Source organism: Hyperolius riggenbachi, chromosome 4 (genome assembly GCF_040937935.1).
Source record: "Hyperolius riggenbachi isolate aHypRig1 chromosome 4, aHypRig1.pri, whole genome shotgun sequence".
NCBI lineage: Eukaryota > Metazoa > Chordata > Amphibia > Anura > Hyperoliidae > Hyperolius > Hyperolius riggenbachi.
In genome coordinates, this window is record NC_090649.1 from 185,544,191 (window position 1) to 185,559,637 (window position 15,447).

At 44.3% G+C, this 15,447-nt stretch overlaps 1 long non-coding RNA gene across 2 annotated transcripts in view; it reads left to right on the top strand.

Moving 5' to 3' along the window:
• LOC137570607 (uncharacterized) overlaps positions 1-15,447 on the top strand; it is a 781,848-nt gene that overhangs the window by 461,654 nt on the left and 304,747 nt on the right. For both annotated transcript variants that reach the window (XR_011031108.1, XR_011031107.1), the window contains exon 5: positions 3,141-3,178. This is a non-coding gene — a long non-coding RNA (uncharacterized lncRNA). The remainder of the gene's footprint in view (positions 1-3,140; positions 3,179-15,447) is intronic.

Below are 15,447 nucleotides of genomic sequence, written 5' to 3' on the forward strand. Positions count from 1 at the left end.
GCTACTACTCATAAACTGCAGGCCCACATACTCACCCAGAGAGTTCACCTCCTATGTCCTTGCAGGTGTGTACATTCCTCCTGATGCTGACGTTAAAAATGCCCAGCGTGACCTTAGCGACACCATCACGCAGTGGGAGACGTCCCTTCCAGAGTCCCTGTTCATCATTATGGGAGACTTCAATAAAGCAAACCTCCGTCAAGAATTGCCACGTTACCACCAGCACATAACCTGCCCCACGAGGAATGCAAGAATTCTCGACCACTGCTACACGCCCTTAAAAGATGCTTACAAGTCCACCTCATGGGCAGCCCTGGGTTCCTCTGACCACTGCCTCATCCATCTGGTGCCCACCTATAGAAGGCGCTTGGAATCCGCCAAGCCAGTCGTGAGATCTCCTAAAGTGTGGTCATATGAGGCCAAGTTCCAACTCCAGGCCTGCTTTGACTGCACGGACTGGAAGGCCCTGGAAGCACCAGACTTGGATGAGTGGGCTGATGTTGTCTCTTCCTACATCAGCTTCTGTGAGGATTCCTGTGTTCCCTGCAGGCCCTTTAAGATCTATCCCAATGACAAACCATGGTTTTCTAACAAGCTGCGACAGCTGTGGAAGCGCAAGGAAGAGGCCCACCGGTCTGGCACCCTGGAGGACTTCAGGATGGCAAGAAACTCCCTCAACCGTGAACTGAGAACTGCAAAACGGGCATATGCGGAGAAGATGCAGCACAACCTCTGCTCAAATGACCCTCAGGCAGTCTGGAAGGGCCTCAAGGCTGCCACCAACTACAAGCCTCCCCCCCAACGAGCTTCACCAAGCCTTAAGCTAGTTGAGGACCTTAGCAACTTTTACTGCAGGTTTGAGGACCCGGCAGCCTTGAGGGGGCACCCAACACCTCCCGCCCTCCCCAACTCCTCCCCTGTAAGTAATGAAGTCGGCTCATGCTCAGGCCCACTGGGAGTAACTGAGGCCGACGTTCAGCATCTCTTGTCTACTCTAAACGCGAGGAAGGCCCCCGGCCCGGATGGCGTGTCACCAACATGTCTGAAGTCTTGCTCACGTCAGCTAGCCCCCATCCTCACCTCTGTCTTGGCCAGGTCTCTTAGTGAAGGGAAGGTCCCTACTTGCTCCAAGAGATCCACCATCATCCCTGTACCGAAAAAGCAAGGAGGATCCGACCTAAACAATTTCAGGCCTGTGGCCCTGACATCCGTGGTCATGAAGACCTTTGAAAGAGTTGTCCTGTCCCTCCTCAAACACACCACATTGGACCGACTGGATCCACTCCAGTTTGCGTACAGAACAAACAGGTCCACCGATGATGCCATCAATATGTGCCTGGAGTTTATCACGGATCACCTGGACAGGCCAGACTCGTATGCCAGAGTCCTTCTCCTGGACTTCAGTTCGGCCTTTAATACAATTTGCCCCCGCATCCTGCAGGACAATCTCATGGAACTCAATGTCCACCCAACTCTCCGCCTTTGGATTACAGACTTTCTCTCAAACAGGTCCCAGGTTGTCAAACTGGGCGAGATCACCTCCAGTCCCAGAGTGACCAACATAGGAGCCCCCCAGGGCTGTGTCCTGTCACCATTCCTGTTCTCTCTTTACACCAACAACTGCACTTCCACTGTTAACTCTGTCAAAGTCATCAAATTTGCGGACGACACTACAATTGTTGGCCTGGTCAGCAAGGGCGATGAGCAGGCCTACCGACAGGAGGTAGACAGAGTCTGCAATTGGTGCAGAGAGAATAGGCTAGTCCTAAACACAACCAAAACCGTTGAGATGGTCATTGACTTCAGGAAACATGCCACTAACCCACCCCCAATCTATATAGACGGAACTGAAGTTGCAAGGGTATCTAGTGTCCGCCTCCTGGGCACAACCATCTCTGATGACCTGACCTGGAGGGCAAACACCATCTCAACTCAGAAGAAGGCGCAGCAAAGACTCTTCTTTCTACGCCAACTAAAGAAGTTTGGCATGGCCCAGGAACTTCTGAGATCCTTCTACTCCGCCACCATTGAGTCGGTCCTTTGCTCGTCCATCCTGGTCTGGTACGCTAGCTCCTCCGCCAGCGACAGATACAAAATTCAGAGGGTCATCAGCTCAGCGGAGAGAACAATTAGGAAACCTCTACCCCCCTTAGATCTCATCCACAACACTAGACTGCTCTCCAGAGCAATGAAAATCGCTGGCGACCTCTCCCACCCAGGTCACAGCCTCTTTAGCCGGCACAAATCGGGCCGGAGGTTCCGGTCCATCTCATCCAGGACTACAAGACGCAGGAACACTTTTTTCCCCACGGCCGTTAGACTCTTGAACTCTGCCCTCTCCACAAACCCTTCCCCCCATAGCCGCCTACAGACTGTCATCTGACCGTGTTGCTGCTGCCCTGATCACTGTTCTTGCTATAGTGTGCATTAGTACTACTCTTTACCTTCTGTAACATGTTGCTGACTCTGTAAACTTGTGTTGTCTTACCAATGTCATGTTACTTTTACTGTGCCATATCTCCGTGCCAAATCCAATTCCGGGCACGGTCCAGCCGTGCTTGGCGAAATAAAGAGATTCTGATCAGATTCTGATTCTGATTCTAAAGGGAGGACGTGAAACTTTTTTTTTCTTCTGAATGATCACAGCTTCTCATAGAAGCCGCCGATCATCATCATCATCATGGACTTAGATCAATGAATGGGAACTGCGTTCCCATTCAGTGATCTCCGAGCTAACGGGCGGCGGCACGGGAGCATGCGTGTTCGCCTGCAGGAGCGTACAGCTGCTGGGAAGCAGCATTTTGGACGTAGCAGCTACGTCCAAAAGGCTTCAATGGCTAAGCTATAAAACAAAATAGAAATAATGACCCTTTGAACTCTCCTGTAGTAAAATCTTATCTCAAACTGTCTCTCACTGTTTCTTTGCCCTTAAAGTGTTTCAGATAACAGGACTGTATCCCACCCATGTTGGGTCAAAGAGCTCAGACAAGATCTTTTGTATAGATAACAACTGAAGTTTTTTTTAACTCTTCCTGTATTGTAAAACATTGTCAGATTTTATTTTATTTGCTACTAATGTTCAATTTATTAGCAGTGCTACACATACAATTCATTATCTCATACGTTTATTTTGGCTTTAGGTTTGCTTTAAGAAACACGTGGGTTGACTTATACTCAGGTCAGTCTATATTCTATTCTTATTCTTATTCGAATTAAAATGATCCTCAATTACAGTACATGACTTGTTCTCCCCAATGTAGAGTAGAGCAGGAGTGGGTATAGCTACCTGTGACATTGTGCCTGCACTCCCTCTGTGCCATCTGCCCTCATCTTCCATGGGCTATCCACACATTCTTGCTTATCTCCCATTGACACTCAGGAGTTGGCTGGAGAAATCATTGCAAAGAAAGGAGAGCAGGCATGATGTCACAAGTAGCTGCATCTGCTCTTTATATGCTTCCCTGCTCCACTCTGCCTGGTGGAGTGAGGAGATACAACAAGGAGCAGTACTTGTGGAGGACATAGCATCATGTGATATACAGTATGCATGTTTGGAGAATATATTTATATTGTACTTTCATATCATGTGATATGAAGCTATTAATACTGACATAGCAGGGAATGCCTTGTGTTCTCAGTGTAAATAATACCAAACAAAGAAAGGAATTCTGTGAATCTGCCATTTATGACAGGCCTTTGATAAAAGGAACCTAAACTGAGAGAGATATGGATGTTTCCTTTTAAACAATACCAGTTGCCTGGCAGCCCTGCTGATCTCTTTGGCTACAGTGGTGGCTGAATCACACACCTGAAACAAGCATGCAGCTAATCCAGTCTGACTTCAGTCAGAGCACCTGATCTATATGCTTGTTGAGGGGCTGTGGCTAAAAAGTATTAGAGACACAGGATCAGCAGGAGAGTCAGGCAACTCGTATTATTTTAAAAGGAAAAACCCATATCCTACTCAGTTAACGTTCCCTTTAATGCTCCTCCTACTCAGTTTTGTAAGAATAATATGGCCTTTGCTGAGCAACTCTGATGGTTGTCTTATTACAGAATTCTGTCATTTGCACTAGGCCACCAAGGCTGGAGGTGTCCTGGATGTTGTTCTCTACTGCCTAAAGTGTTTGCAGTGTTTATTATGCTATTCTAAAGGTATGTTTACCCAGTCACTGCTATTTAACTGCCTTATCTGGTGAAATGAATTCCTTAAAGGGGAACTGAAGAGAGAGGTATATGGAGGCTGCCATGTTTATTTCCTTTTAAGCAATACCAGTTGCCTGGCAGCCCTGCTGTTCCTCTGCCTCTAATACTATTAGCCATAGCCCCTGAACAAGCATGCAGCAGATCAGGTGTTTCAGACTTTAAAGTCAGATCTGACAAGACTAGCTGCATGTGCATGCTTGTTTCTGGTGTTATTCAGATACTACTGCAGAGAAATAGACCAACAGGGCTGCCAGGAAACTGGTATTGATTAAAAGGAAATAAATATGGCAGCCTCCGTTTACCTCTTACTTCAGTTTCCTTCCAAGTTTAGTGTTATTAACCCTTTAGCCACTGCATTTGGAAAACTGTATGTGCGCTACAGGGCCACCCCCCGGCAAGCTGTGCAGAGTGGCGCAGGAAGCCCGTTCATATTCACTTGTTCTGGATGCTGTATCAGCTCTCCTCTTCCTCCATCGACTCTCCTCTTCTTCCACTGAGCATCGCTATAATGCTAACATCCCTTTCCGGGTCCTGATCACATGATCTGACATGTTATTGGGACCCAGAGGATGATGTCAGCAAGACACTCTTTCATCACTGAGCGTCATTGCAATGCTGTCATCATCCTCTGGGTCCCCATCACATTTCATATCTCATGACTGACCCAGAACAGGATGTTGGGATTACAGCACTGCGGCTGGAAGAAGGGAAGAGCTGATCCAGGGTCCGGATCTGGTAAATATTAAGCGCTTCCTTCTGCTCTGCATGGCTGCATTAGGCAGCCCGAGATTAACCGGCTGGCAATGTCCTGCCCTGAGTTATGTCACGTGACACAATGCAGGCAGGTCTGCTGAATATTCATCAATGCAAAACAGAAATGTCTATCCATGGGCGTAACTGGTTAATATAGAGCATATGGCAGACACTGACATACAGTGCGCAACCGCCCCCACCTCCCCGGGTCAGAGCCCCTTCCACTCTAAAAACCATATCCTTTCTACATTTGTTATGGTTGTGTATGTCTTTTTTGTTTAGGGATTCAGGTAACGTTACTTTTTTGGTAATATCTCTTCTTTTTTCCTGTCCTTTTTTCTAACAGTAAGCCAAGTGTGCCCTACATACAGAAGTTAAATAGCCATGCTTCCCAGATAATATAAGTAATATGATCTAAGGTCTAAGTGATGGGGAGGCATGGAGGCAGGCATGGCGGGGCAGCACAGGGGCAAGCATGGTGGTGCAGCACAGGAGCAGGCATGGTTCCCATGGTGCTGTGGCACCCATGGCATGAGCCATGCCTGTACCCCTCTAGATATGCCTCTGTGTCTATCATATATGTTTTCCTAACAAAGCTGTATTCACAAATACACAGTGAGAAAGTTATTGAATTCACCACCGCAGGAGGCAATCTGAGACAAAGGGAAGTCACCAAATATCTTTATCGGCATAGTTTATTAGCAATGCCTTCACAACAAGTATAGCAGTATCACCAACCATGCATTGTCAACAAACCATTTGCCAATGTAGGTCTGAGATCAAGAAGAATTAACACTCATTATTATCCAAGCAGTTGCTCTAAACCCTTTAAAAACCTAAATGACCCTGAATATTATTAATTATGTTGAATTGTATTCACATCCTGCTTAAGGTTCAGGTGTAAACGGATAGTCTACAAAGAGTTAAATGTGTTCCAGGCAGATGAAATGCTATTGAGAAATCTGTGCATGGTATTTATTGTGAGAGCTCTATGCAGGTTTGTGTGTGTGAAGAGGTGGCTTCTATTCATGACATGCTAGGGGTTATGGTAAGAATATGTGCTTTATATTAGTATAACCTTGTCTGGATGATATAGGAAAACTAATTTGCCTTATTTACATATGGCACAATCTTTCCAGCATTCAAGGGTTTGTCAGAACCAGGAACATTGTGCATTTCCATGGTAACAGATGGCATGCTGGCAGTATCTAGCTTGTTGCAGTTTCAGCTAGGCAGGCCAGCAATTAATCAGCCATCTACATGAGCAAAATTCTTTGTGTGTGAATGGCACTGCTCCTCTGTAGTGCTGTCTGTGCTTTTACAATTTCTGTATTCCTGCCGTGTGAATTACTTTTTGGTTCTTTGTATTAATTTTTCCATTTGCTTCCAAAGCCACGAAGCAAAGAATGTTAAAAAAAAATATTCTGCTGTGACCTGTAATATATTTCATCAGCACCTTAACCTTGAGAAAAGGCTTCCAGTGTATTTAGAAAGCAAATTCATATGAAAAGCTATTCTGCCAAAATTCCTTCTTAGTAAGATTATATATAATTTGTTCCAAAAATATGCATAGGTCTTCTACCTATCAGTGAACTTGGACTAGGATTTTGGTGACTGGTTGAAAATGTGTTTAATAATGAAAATATGAATTTGAAATTATTTTAAATGAGTGCTGAAATAAGTAATGTTAAAATACTTTATCTGTAGTGATCACTATAGAACATTCATGTGAAGAAAATCACTAGAGAAAATATCAGTGAAGACTAGAGCACTATAAAAAAAGCTAAAGAAAATACCAGCAGAGGATCTACAGAAAGTACCCATGTAGATCACTACAAAAATTGGAGCAGAGAAAGTGTGTGCAGATCACCACAGAAAATATCAGTGAAGACCACTACCGAAAATACCAGTGAAGCTCAATACAGAAAATATGTGTAGAGATCCCTACAACAATGCTTGTGGGGATCAGGGTTGCTCTTCAAATTCGTGAATTCTAATTTACCCGTGACCACGGGTAGTTTTTTATGAATCCAGAAGTCGAATTCGAAGGTCTATACCGATCACGAATTCGAATGTATCCGAATTTTACTCTCGAATTTGGCCGTGATCACGGGTGTTAATACCGTGATCACGAATTCGGATTCAGCTACTGTTGCCTAAAACCCGCGACTTTAAGGGTTAATAGCAAAGCCCCGTTAAATGCCAGAATCACCAAATTTGCAGGTTATGTTAAGAAGAAAAGTGGGAGCAAGGGGAATTTTTCTTTTACAGAAAGACCTTATACGTTTTGAGAAAATCTATTTTAAAAGTTCAAAGAAAAAAACGATACATTTAAATGCCGGTCAATGACAGATCGTGGGAAATATTTCCCAGCAGTTAATAGCAAAGGCCTCTTACATCCTAGCAACCCCAAATTTGCAGGATTTGTTAAAAAGATAGTGGTAAACAATATTTTAAAAAATATATATATATTTTTGGGGAATGTTCTGAGTGTGGGAAATCTGAAATAGAAATGGTGTGGGGTCCCCCCTCCCAAGCCTCTGTAACCCCTTGTCCCCCATGCAGGCTGGGATAGCCAGAATGTGGAGCCCCGGCCGACTAGGGCTTCGCACCCTGAGCTATACCAGCCCGCATGTTCCATGGTGTGGGGGGGCTCCGGGGGAGAGGGGCGGCCAAGCCCTTGTCCAATCCATGGACAAGGGGCTCTTACCCACCTCCGATGCCCCAGGAGGAGGTGGGGGAAACGACTCCCAGGGGGGGTTCATGGTGGCATCTGGGAGTCCTCTTTGAGAAGATGCCCACCCCCTCCCAGGAGAAATGAGTATAGAGGTACCCCTTACCCATTTCCACAAAGGGTTAAATGAAATAAAAATACAACCACCAAAAAAGTATTTTATTATTCTAAATTAACCATAAATACTTACCTGTACCTTTAAAAAAATGTTCCCACGCCCATATCCTCGGTAAATGATCCAACGTATACAGTATCCTCCAATCTTGCGATCCTTAAATAAGCTGATTGAAGATCTCCCACAGCAATTAGCTATACTACACCTTAGAATGCGTCCTGCTGACGCATAGCGCTGGCTCCCGCTGTCCTCCCCGCCTCCTCACCTGTCACCCTCACCTAGCCTGGCACCCGGTGCATCCATGGGTGCACCGGGTGCCAGCCTAGGTGAGGGTGACAGGTGCAGGCAGGTGGGGAGAGACAGCGGGAGCCGACAGCTATACATCCTGCACAGCCCGCATTCTAAGGTATAGTATCAATGAGCCGGTTCTTTTTGTATTGAATCGAATTAATCGGCTCTGAACCGATTCATTCGATTCAGTACAAAAAGAACCGGCTCATTGATGAGCCGGTTACTATACCTTAGAATGCGGGCTATGCAGGACGTATAGCTGCCGGCTCCCGCTGTCTCTCCCCACCTGCCTGCACCGGGTGCCAGGCTAGGTGAGGGTGACAGGTGAGGAGGCAGGGAGGACAGCGGGAGCCAGCGCTATGCGTCGGCAGGACGCACTCTAAGGTATAGTATAGCTAATTGCCGTGGGAGATCCTCAATCAACTTAATTGAAGATCGCAAGATTGGAGGATACTGTATACTGTATATGAGGATATGGGTGTGGGAACATTTTTTGAAAGGTACAGGGAAGTATTTATGGTTAATTTAGAATAATAAAATACTTTTTTTGTGGTTGTGTTTTTATTTCATTTAACCCTTTGTGGAAATGCATTTCTCCTGGGAGGGGGGTGGGCACCTGGGGTCCCCTTCTTAAAGGGGACTCCCAGAATGGGGGACAAGGGGTTACAGAGGCTCGGGAAGGGGGATCCTATGCCATTTTTTTTTCAGATTTCCCACACTCAGAACATTCCCCAAAAATAAAAATGTTTAATTTTTTTAAAAAATATTGTTTCCCACTATCTTTTTAACATATCCTGCAAAATTGCTAGGATGTAAGGGGGCTTTGCTATTAACTGCTGGGAAATATTTCCCACGATCTGTCATTGACCGGCCTTTAAATGTATCGTTTTTTTCTTTAAACTTTTAAAATCGTTTTTTCTCTCCAAAAGTGTAAGGTCTTTTTGAAAAAAAAAAATTCCCCTTGCTTCCACTTTTCTTCTTAACATAACCTGCAAATTTGGTGATTCTGGCATTTAAGGGGGCTTTGCAATTAACCCTTAAATTCAGCGGGTTTTGAATCACGAATTCGTGATCACAGCCAAATTTTCCCCTGACCCGGATTCGAATGAATCCACCCAAATCGAATTCGAGTCCATTCAAACCGGACGAAACCGAATTTGACCTGAAACCGAATTTGAATGTACTCGAATCGAGTTTGTGTACATTTGAGCATCACTGGTGGAGATTAGTACAGAAAATACTTGTGATGATAACTTCAAAAAATACCACTACCAAGAGCTCTACAGAAATACCTATAAAGATTACTACAGAAAACCCACTGAAGATCACTACAGAAAATACCAGCTGAGGAGCTACGGAAAGTATAGGAACAGTACGGTAGCTTAGTGGTTAGCTCTCTCACCTTACAGCGCAGGATCCACTGTTCTAATCTGCCAGGGCACTATCTGCACAGAGTTTGTATGTTCTCCCTGTGTCTACGTGGCTTTCCTCCAGGCTCTCAGTTTTCCCCTCACATCCCAAAAACATATAGATAAGTTAATTGGCTTCCCGCTAAATTGGCCCTAGACTATGACACATACACTACACAATACACACATAGACATTTGACTATGGCAGGGATTAGATTGTGAGCTTCTCTGAGGGACAGTTAAATGACGAGGCAATATATGCTATGTACAGCGCTGCGGAAGATATTGGTGTTATATAAAGGCTAAATAATAATAATAATTGAGCACTACAGAAAATATCAGTGACGATCACTATAACAAATACCAAAGAAGATCACAACAGAAAATACCAGTGAACCAGTGAAGCTCACTACAGAAAATATGTGTAAAGATCACTACAACAATGCTTGTGGGGATCAGTACAGAAAATACTTGTAATGATAACTACAAACAATACCACTAAAGATCTCTACAGAAATACCTATAAAGATCTCTACAGAAAATACCAGTGAAGATTAAAGATGGCCCAAACCTACGATTTTCGGTTTGTGAACCGCGAACGCGAACTTCCGCAAAATTTCAATTTGCACGAACTTCCGCGAACCGCAATAGACTTCAATGGGGAGGCAAACTTTTAAAGCTAGAAGCATTTATGATGGCCACAAAAGTGATGAAAAAGATGTTTCAAGGGGTCTAACATCTGAGTTTTTGCATGGATGACCTGGGTTTGACGCAAAGCAGTGTTTTAAGGGCAGAAATCACATCGTATGCTAAATTGGAGGCCTAAAGTGCTTTAAAACATCTTGCATGTGTATACATCATTCAGATAGTGTAATTAGTGTACTGCTTCACACTGACAGACCAAACTCACTGTGTAACGCATCGCACACAGCTGTTTGTGTAGTGATGGCCGTGCTGGACTGGTGGTGCGCACCATGGCCAGAGTGCAGGCCATGCCGGTTTTCAAGCCCATATGGTCGGGCTGAGGTAGCTGAATGACAGAACAACAGTGACTGAGTGTCCAGCTGATCGAATTTGGTCTGTCCACAATGAAGCAATTACCTTATTATCTTGAGTGTGCCCCCCCCTCCCCCGAGACACTCATATAGCCGGCGGTCATTGCTTCAGGTGATACGCAAGCCCCTTCACCGTGGCAAGGTAACGATCACAAAGGGGAATTGACACATGTACATGCCTTTTGTGTTGTTGTTGCATTTGCAGTGCAGCCAGAAAAATTAGGCAGGCATGTACACGCAGCGGCCTTAAAAATTCAGGAATCCGCCTGGAGTCCTAGACCCTGTTGGTGGTAGTGGAGAAGGCAGTCAAGCGGCCTGCAGGCAGAGATGATGTGTGGGGAACGACTTAGTCATGGGGCAGGCAGTCACACGGCGTGCAGGCAGAGATGCTGTGTGTGGGGACTGACTTAGTCTTCGGGCGGACAGTAGCCCTCAGGGATCCATGCCTCATTCATTTTGATAAAGGTGAGGTACTGAACACTTTTGTGACTTAGGCGACTTCTCTTCTCAGTGACAATGCCTCCAGCTGCACTGAAGGTCCTTTCTGACAGGACGTTTGAGGCAGGGCAAGACAGAAGTTGGATGGCAAATTGTGACAGCTCTGGCCACAGGTTAAGCCTGCACACCCAGTAGTCCAAGGGTTCATCGCTGCTCACAGTGTCTACATCCACACTTAAGGCCAGGTAGTCGGCTACCTGCCGGTCCAGGCGTTGGTGGAGGGTGGATCTGGAAGGGCTAAGGCGAGGCGTTGGACTAAAGAATTTCCGCATGTCCGACATAACCATGAGATCGCTGGAGCGTCCTGTCCTTGCCTGCATGGGCATGGGAGGAGGATTACTGGCAATGGCACCTTTATTCTGTTGTGCTGTGACGTCACCCTTAAACGCATTGTAAAGCATAGCTGCCAGTTTGTTCTGTATACCGTGATGTGCTGCATCCTTTCCGCCTTCAGGTGAGTTAGTAACATCTCTGCCACTTTGTCCCTATACCGAGGGTCTAGTAGCGTGGCCACAATGTGCACCTGTCACACACAGACAGGTACCGGACAGGCACAGTGACACTGCGTGCGCTCATGTAGGTAGGTGGGTGCTCTGAAGTGAACAACAGGTAGGTATATGCAGTGATGGGTATTACAATGTGCACCTGTCACACACAGACAGATACCGGACAGGCACAGTGACACTGCATGCGCTCACGTAGGTAGGTGGGTGCACTGAAGGGAACAACAGGTAGGTATATGCAGTGATGGGTATTACAAATCTGCACCTGGCACAGTAGTAATTACCACCAAGGGGCCAAAGGCCAGCTGCAACTGAATGACAGGGCTGTATATAATGCAAGTGTGCCACACACAAAAAAAAATAGATCACCAGAACAAGATTAGCTCTCAAAAGAGCTGTTGAGGGGTGCTTTTTTTTTTTAGCAATAAGAGCAAGCAAGGAGCAAGCTAACAAGCCTACAAGAGCCTAACTAAGCTTTCCCTATATCTCTCTCTGCAGCAGCTCCCCCTTCTCTAATTACTGCAGGCATACGAGTGAGTGAAAAACCTGAAGCTGCCTGCCTTTTATAAGGGGGGTGGGGCTCCAGGAGAGAGTGTAGCCTGATTGGCTACAATGTGCCTGCTGACTGTGATGTAGAGGGTCAAAGTTGACCCTCATGATGCACTGTGGGGGCGAATTGAACTTCCAGTAAAGTTTGTGGTTCTCTGCGATCGCGAACCACCGAAGTTCGCCGGTTCCCGTTCGCCGGCGGACCATTCGGCCCATCTCTACTGAAGATCACTACAGAAAATACCGGTGCAAATAACCACAGAAAATATCATAGGATATGCGTACAGGAACGGCCTGTGTTTGACAGACACTGCAGAAAACACAGTGAACATCACTACAGAAAATACCCATGGGGATCAGTATAGAAAATGCTAGTTAGGACACCGACAGAAAATACCACTGAAGAAGACAGCACTGATTACTACATGAAATACCAGCTGAGGAGCTACAGAAAGTCCCCATGTAGATCACTACAGAAAATATCAGAAAAGAACACTACAAAAAATACCAAAGAAGATCACTACAGAAAATATAAGTGAAGATCACTACAGAAAATACCAAAATAGATCACTACAGACAATATCAGCGACTATCACTACAGAATATACCAGTGAACCAGTTAAACTCACTACAGAAAATACCAATGGAAATCACTACAGAAAATACCCATGGAGATCACTACAGAAAATACCCATGGAAATCACTACAGAAAATACCCATGAAAATCACTACAGAAAATACCCATGGAGATCACTACAGAAAATGCCTATGGAGATCACTACAGAAAATACCCATGGAGATTACTACAGATAATGCATTTGGAGATCACTACAGAAACTGCCTTTGTAGATCACCACAGAAAATACCCATGGAGATCCTTACAGAAAATACCCATGGAGATCCTTACAGAAAATACCCCCCCAAAAAAACCACTACAGAAAATACCCATGGAGATCACTACAGAAAATAACCATGTAAATCACTACAGAAAATACCTATAGAAATCACTACAGCAAATACCCATGGACATCACTACAGAAAATACCCATGAAGATCAATACAGAAAATACCTATGGAGATAACTTCAGAAAATGCCTTTGGAGATCATTACAGGACATTCCCATGAAAATCATTACAAAAAATACCTGTGGAGACCACTACAGAAAATACCTATGGAAATAATTACAGAAAATATACATGGAGATCATTACAGAAAATACCCATGAAGATCACTACAGAAAATACCCATGGAAATCACTACAGAAAATACTCATGGAAATTACTACAGAAAATGCCTATGGAGACCACTGCAGAAATGCCTTTGGAGATAACTACAGAAAATTCCCATGAAGATCACTACAGAAGCTACCCATGGAGATCACTACAGAAAATACCCATGGAAATCACTACAGAAAATACCCATGGAAATCACTACAGAAAATATCCATGAAAATCACTACAGAAAATACCCATGGAAATCACTGCAGAAAATACCCATGAAGATCACTACAGAAAATACCCATGAAGATCATTACAGAAAATACCCAAGGAGATCACTACAGAAAGTGCATTTAAAGATCACTACAGGAAATACCCATCGAAATCATTACAGAAAATACCCATGGAGATCACTACAGAAAATACCCAAGGAGATCACTACAGAAAATACCCATGGAAATCTCTACAGAATATACCCATGGAAATCACTACAGAAAATACCCATGGAGATCATTACAGAAAATACCCATGGAGATATCTACAGAAAATACCCATGAAGATCACTACAGAAAATACCCATGGGAATCACTACAGAAAATACCCATGGAAATCACTACAGAAAATACCCATGAAGATTATTACAGAAAATACCCATGGAGATCACTACAGGAAGTGCATTTGAAGATCACTACAGGAAATACCCATGGAAATAATTACAGAAAATACCCATGGAGATCACTACAGAAAATACCCATGGAGATCACTACAGAAAATACCCATGGAGATTACTAAAGAAAATACCCATGGAAATCACTTAGAAAATACCCATGGAGATAACTACAGAAAATACCCATGAAGATCAGTACAGAAAATACCCATGGAGATCATTACAGAAAATACCCATGGAGACCACTACAGAAAATACCCATGGAGATCACTACAGAAAACACACATGGAGATCACTACAGAAAATACCCATGGAAATCACTTAGAAAATACCCATGGAGATCATTACAGAAAATACCCAATGAGATCATTACAGAAAATACCCATGGAAACCACTACAGAAAATACCCATGGGGATCAGTACAGAAAATACCCATGGAGATCAGTACAGAAAATACCAATGAAGATCACCACAGAAAATACCCATGGAGATCACTATAGAAAATGCCTTTGGAGATCACTACAGGAAATACCCATGGAAATCATTACAGAAAATACCTGTGGATACCACTACAGAAAATACCTATGGAAATCATTACAGAAAATACCCATGGAATTCACTACAGAAAATACCCATGGAGATCACTACAGAAAATACCTATGGAAATCACTACAGAAAATACCCAAGGAGATCACTACAGAAACTACCCGTTAATATCACATTGATAATACTTCTAAAGGTGTCCCCTAATGGTACAATGTTGACTGTTCAATCTTACCACTTATGTAATATGAGAGACTAACTAAAGTATCCATTTAAAGTATTTTCACTCAGTTTACCCTTCTCCTACATAGATTTTGCAAGATATAAACCTGATATATGAGCAGCCAAGTGTAATGATCGGTGTCAACACGCAGAGAGAATCTGATTATTGGCAATCTGCAGAATCACCAGCAATGCAGATATACACCAGATTATGGATGATCTGCAGAATCACCAATAATCCAGGTATGTCTAACCTCTGGACACCTGAGATATGAGTGTATAGAATAACAGTAACACTTTGAGCGAGAACCACCAGAGGAACTGGAGGTAGGACGATGAAGGGAATTCACCCCAGATTGTGGGTGAATCCCTATAGGCCAAGGGCTCCCTAGGAGAGGGGCCTGGGTTAGGTTGCAGGATGCCCTGCTGCTAAATGAACAAACTTGCCCTACTGGATGAGAGATCCTAGCTCTCTACACCCTAGTGGCGGGCTAAAGTAGTACAGATACACAGTGCTAGTCTTGGGTGTGAGGTTTGTAGTTACAGCACCCTGGAACTAGCATAACATAGCATTGACACAGTTTCCTAGGCTTGGGTGTGAGGTCCGTAGTCACCACACCCTGGAACTAGTCTATAGCATAACATAGTATTGACACAGTTTCCTAGGCTTGGGTGTGAGGTCCG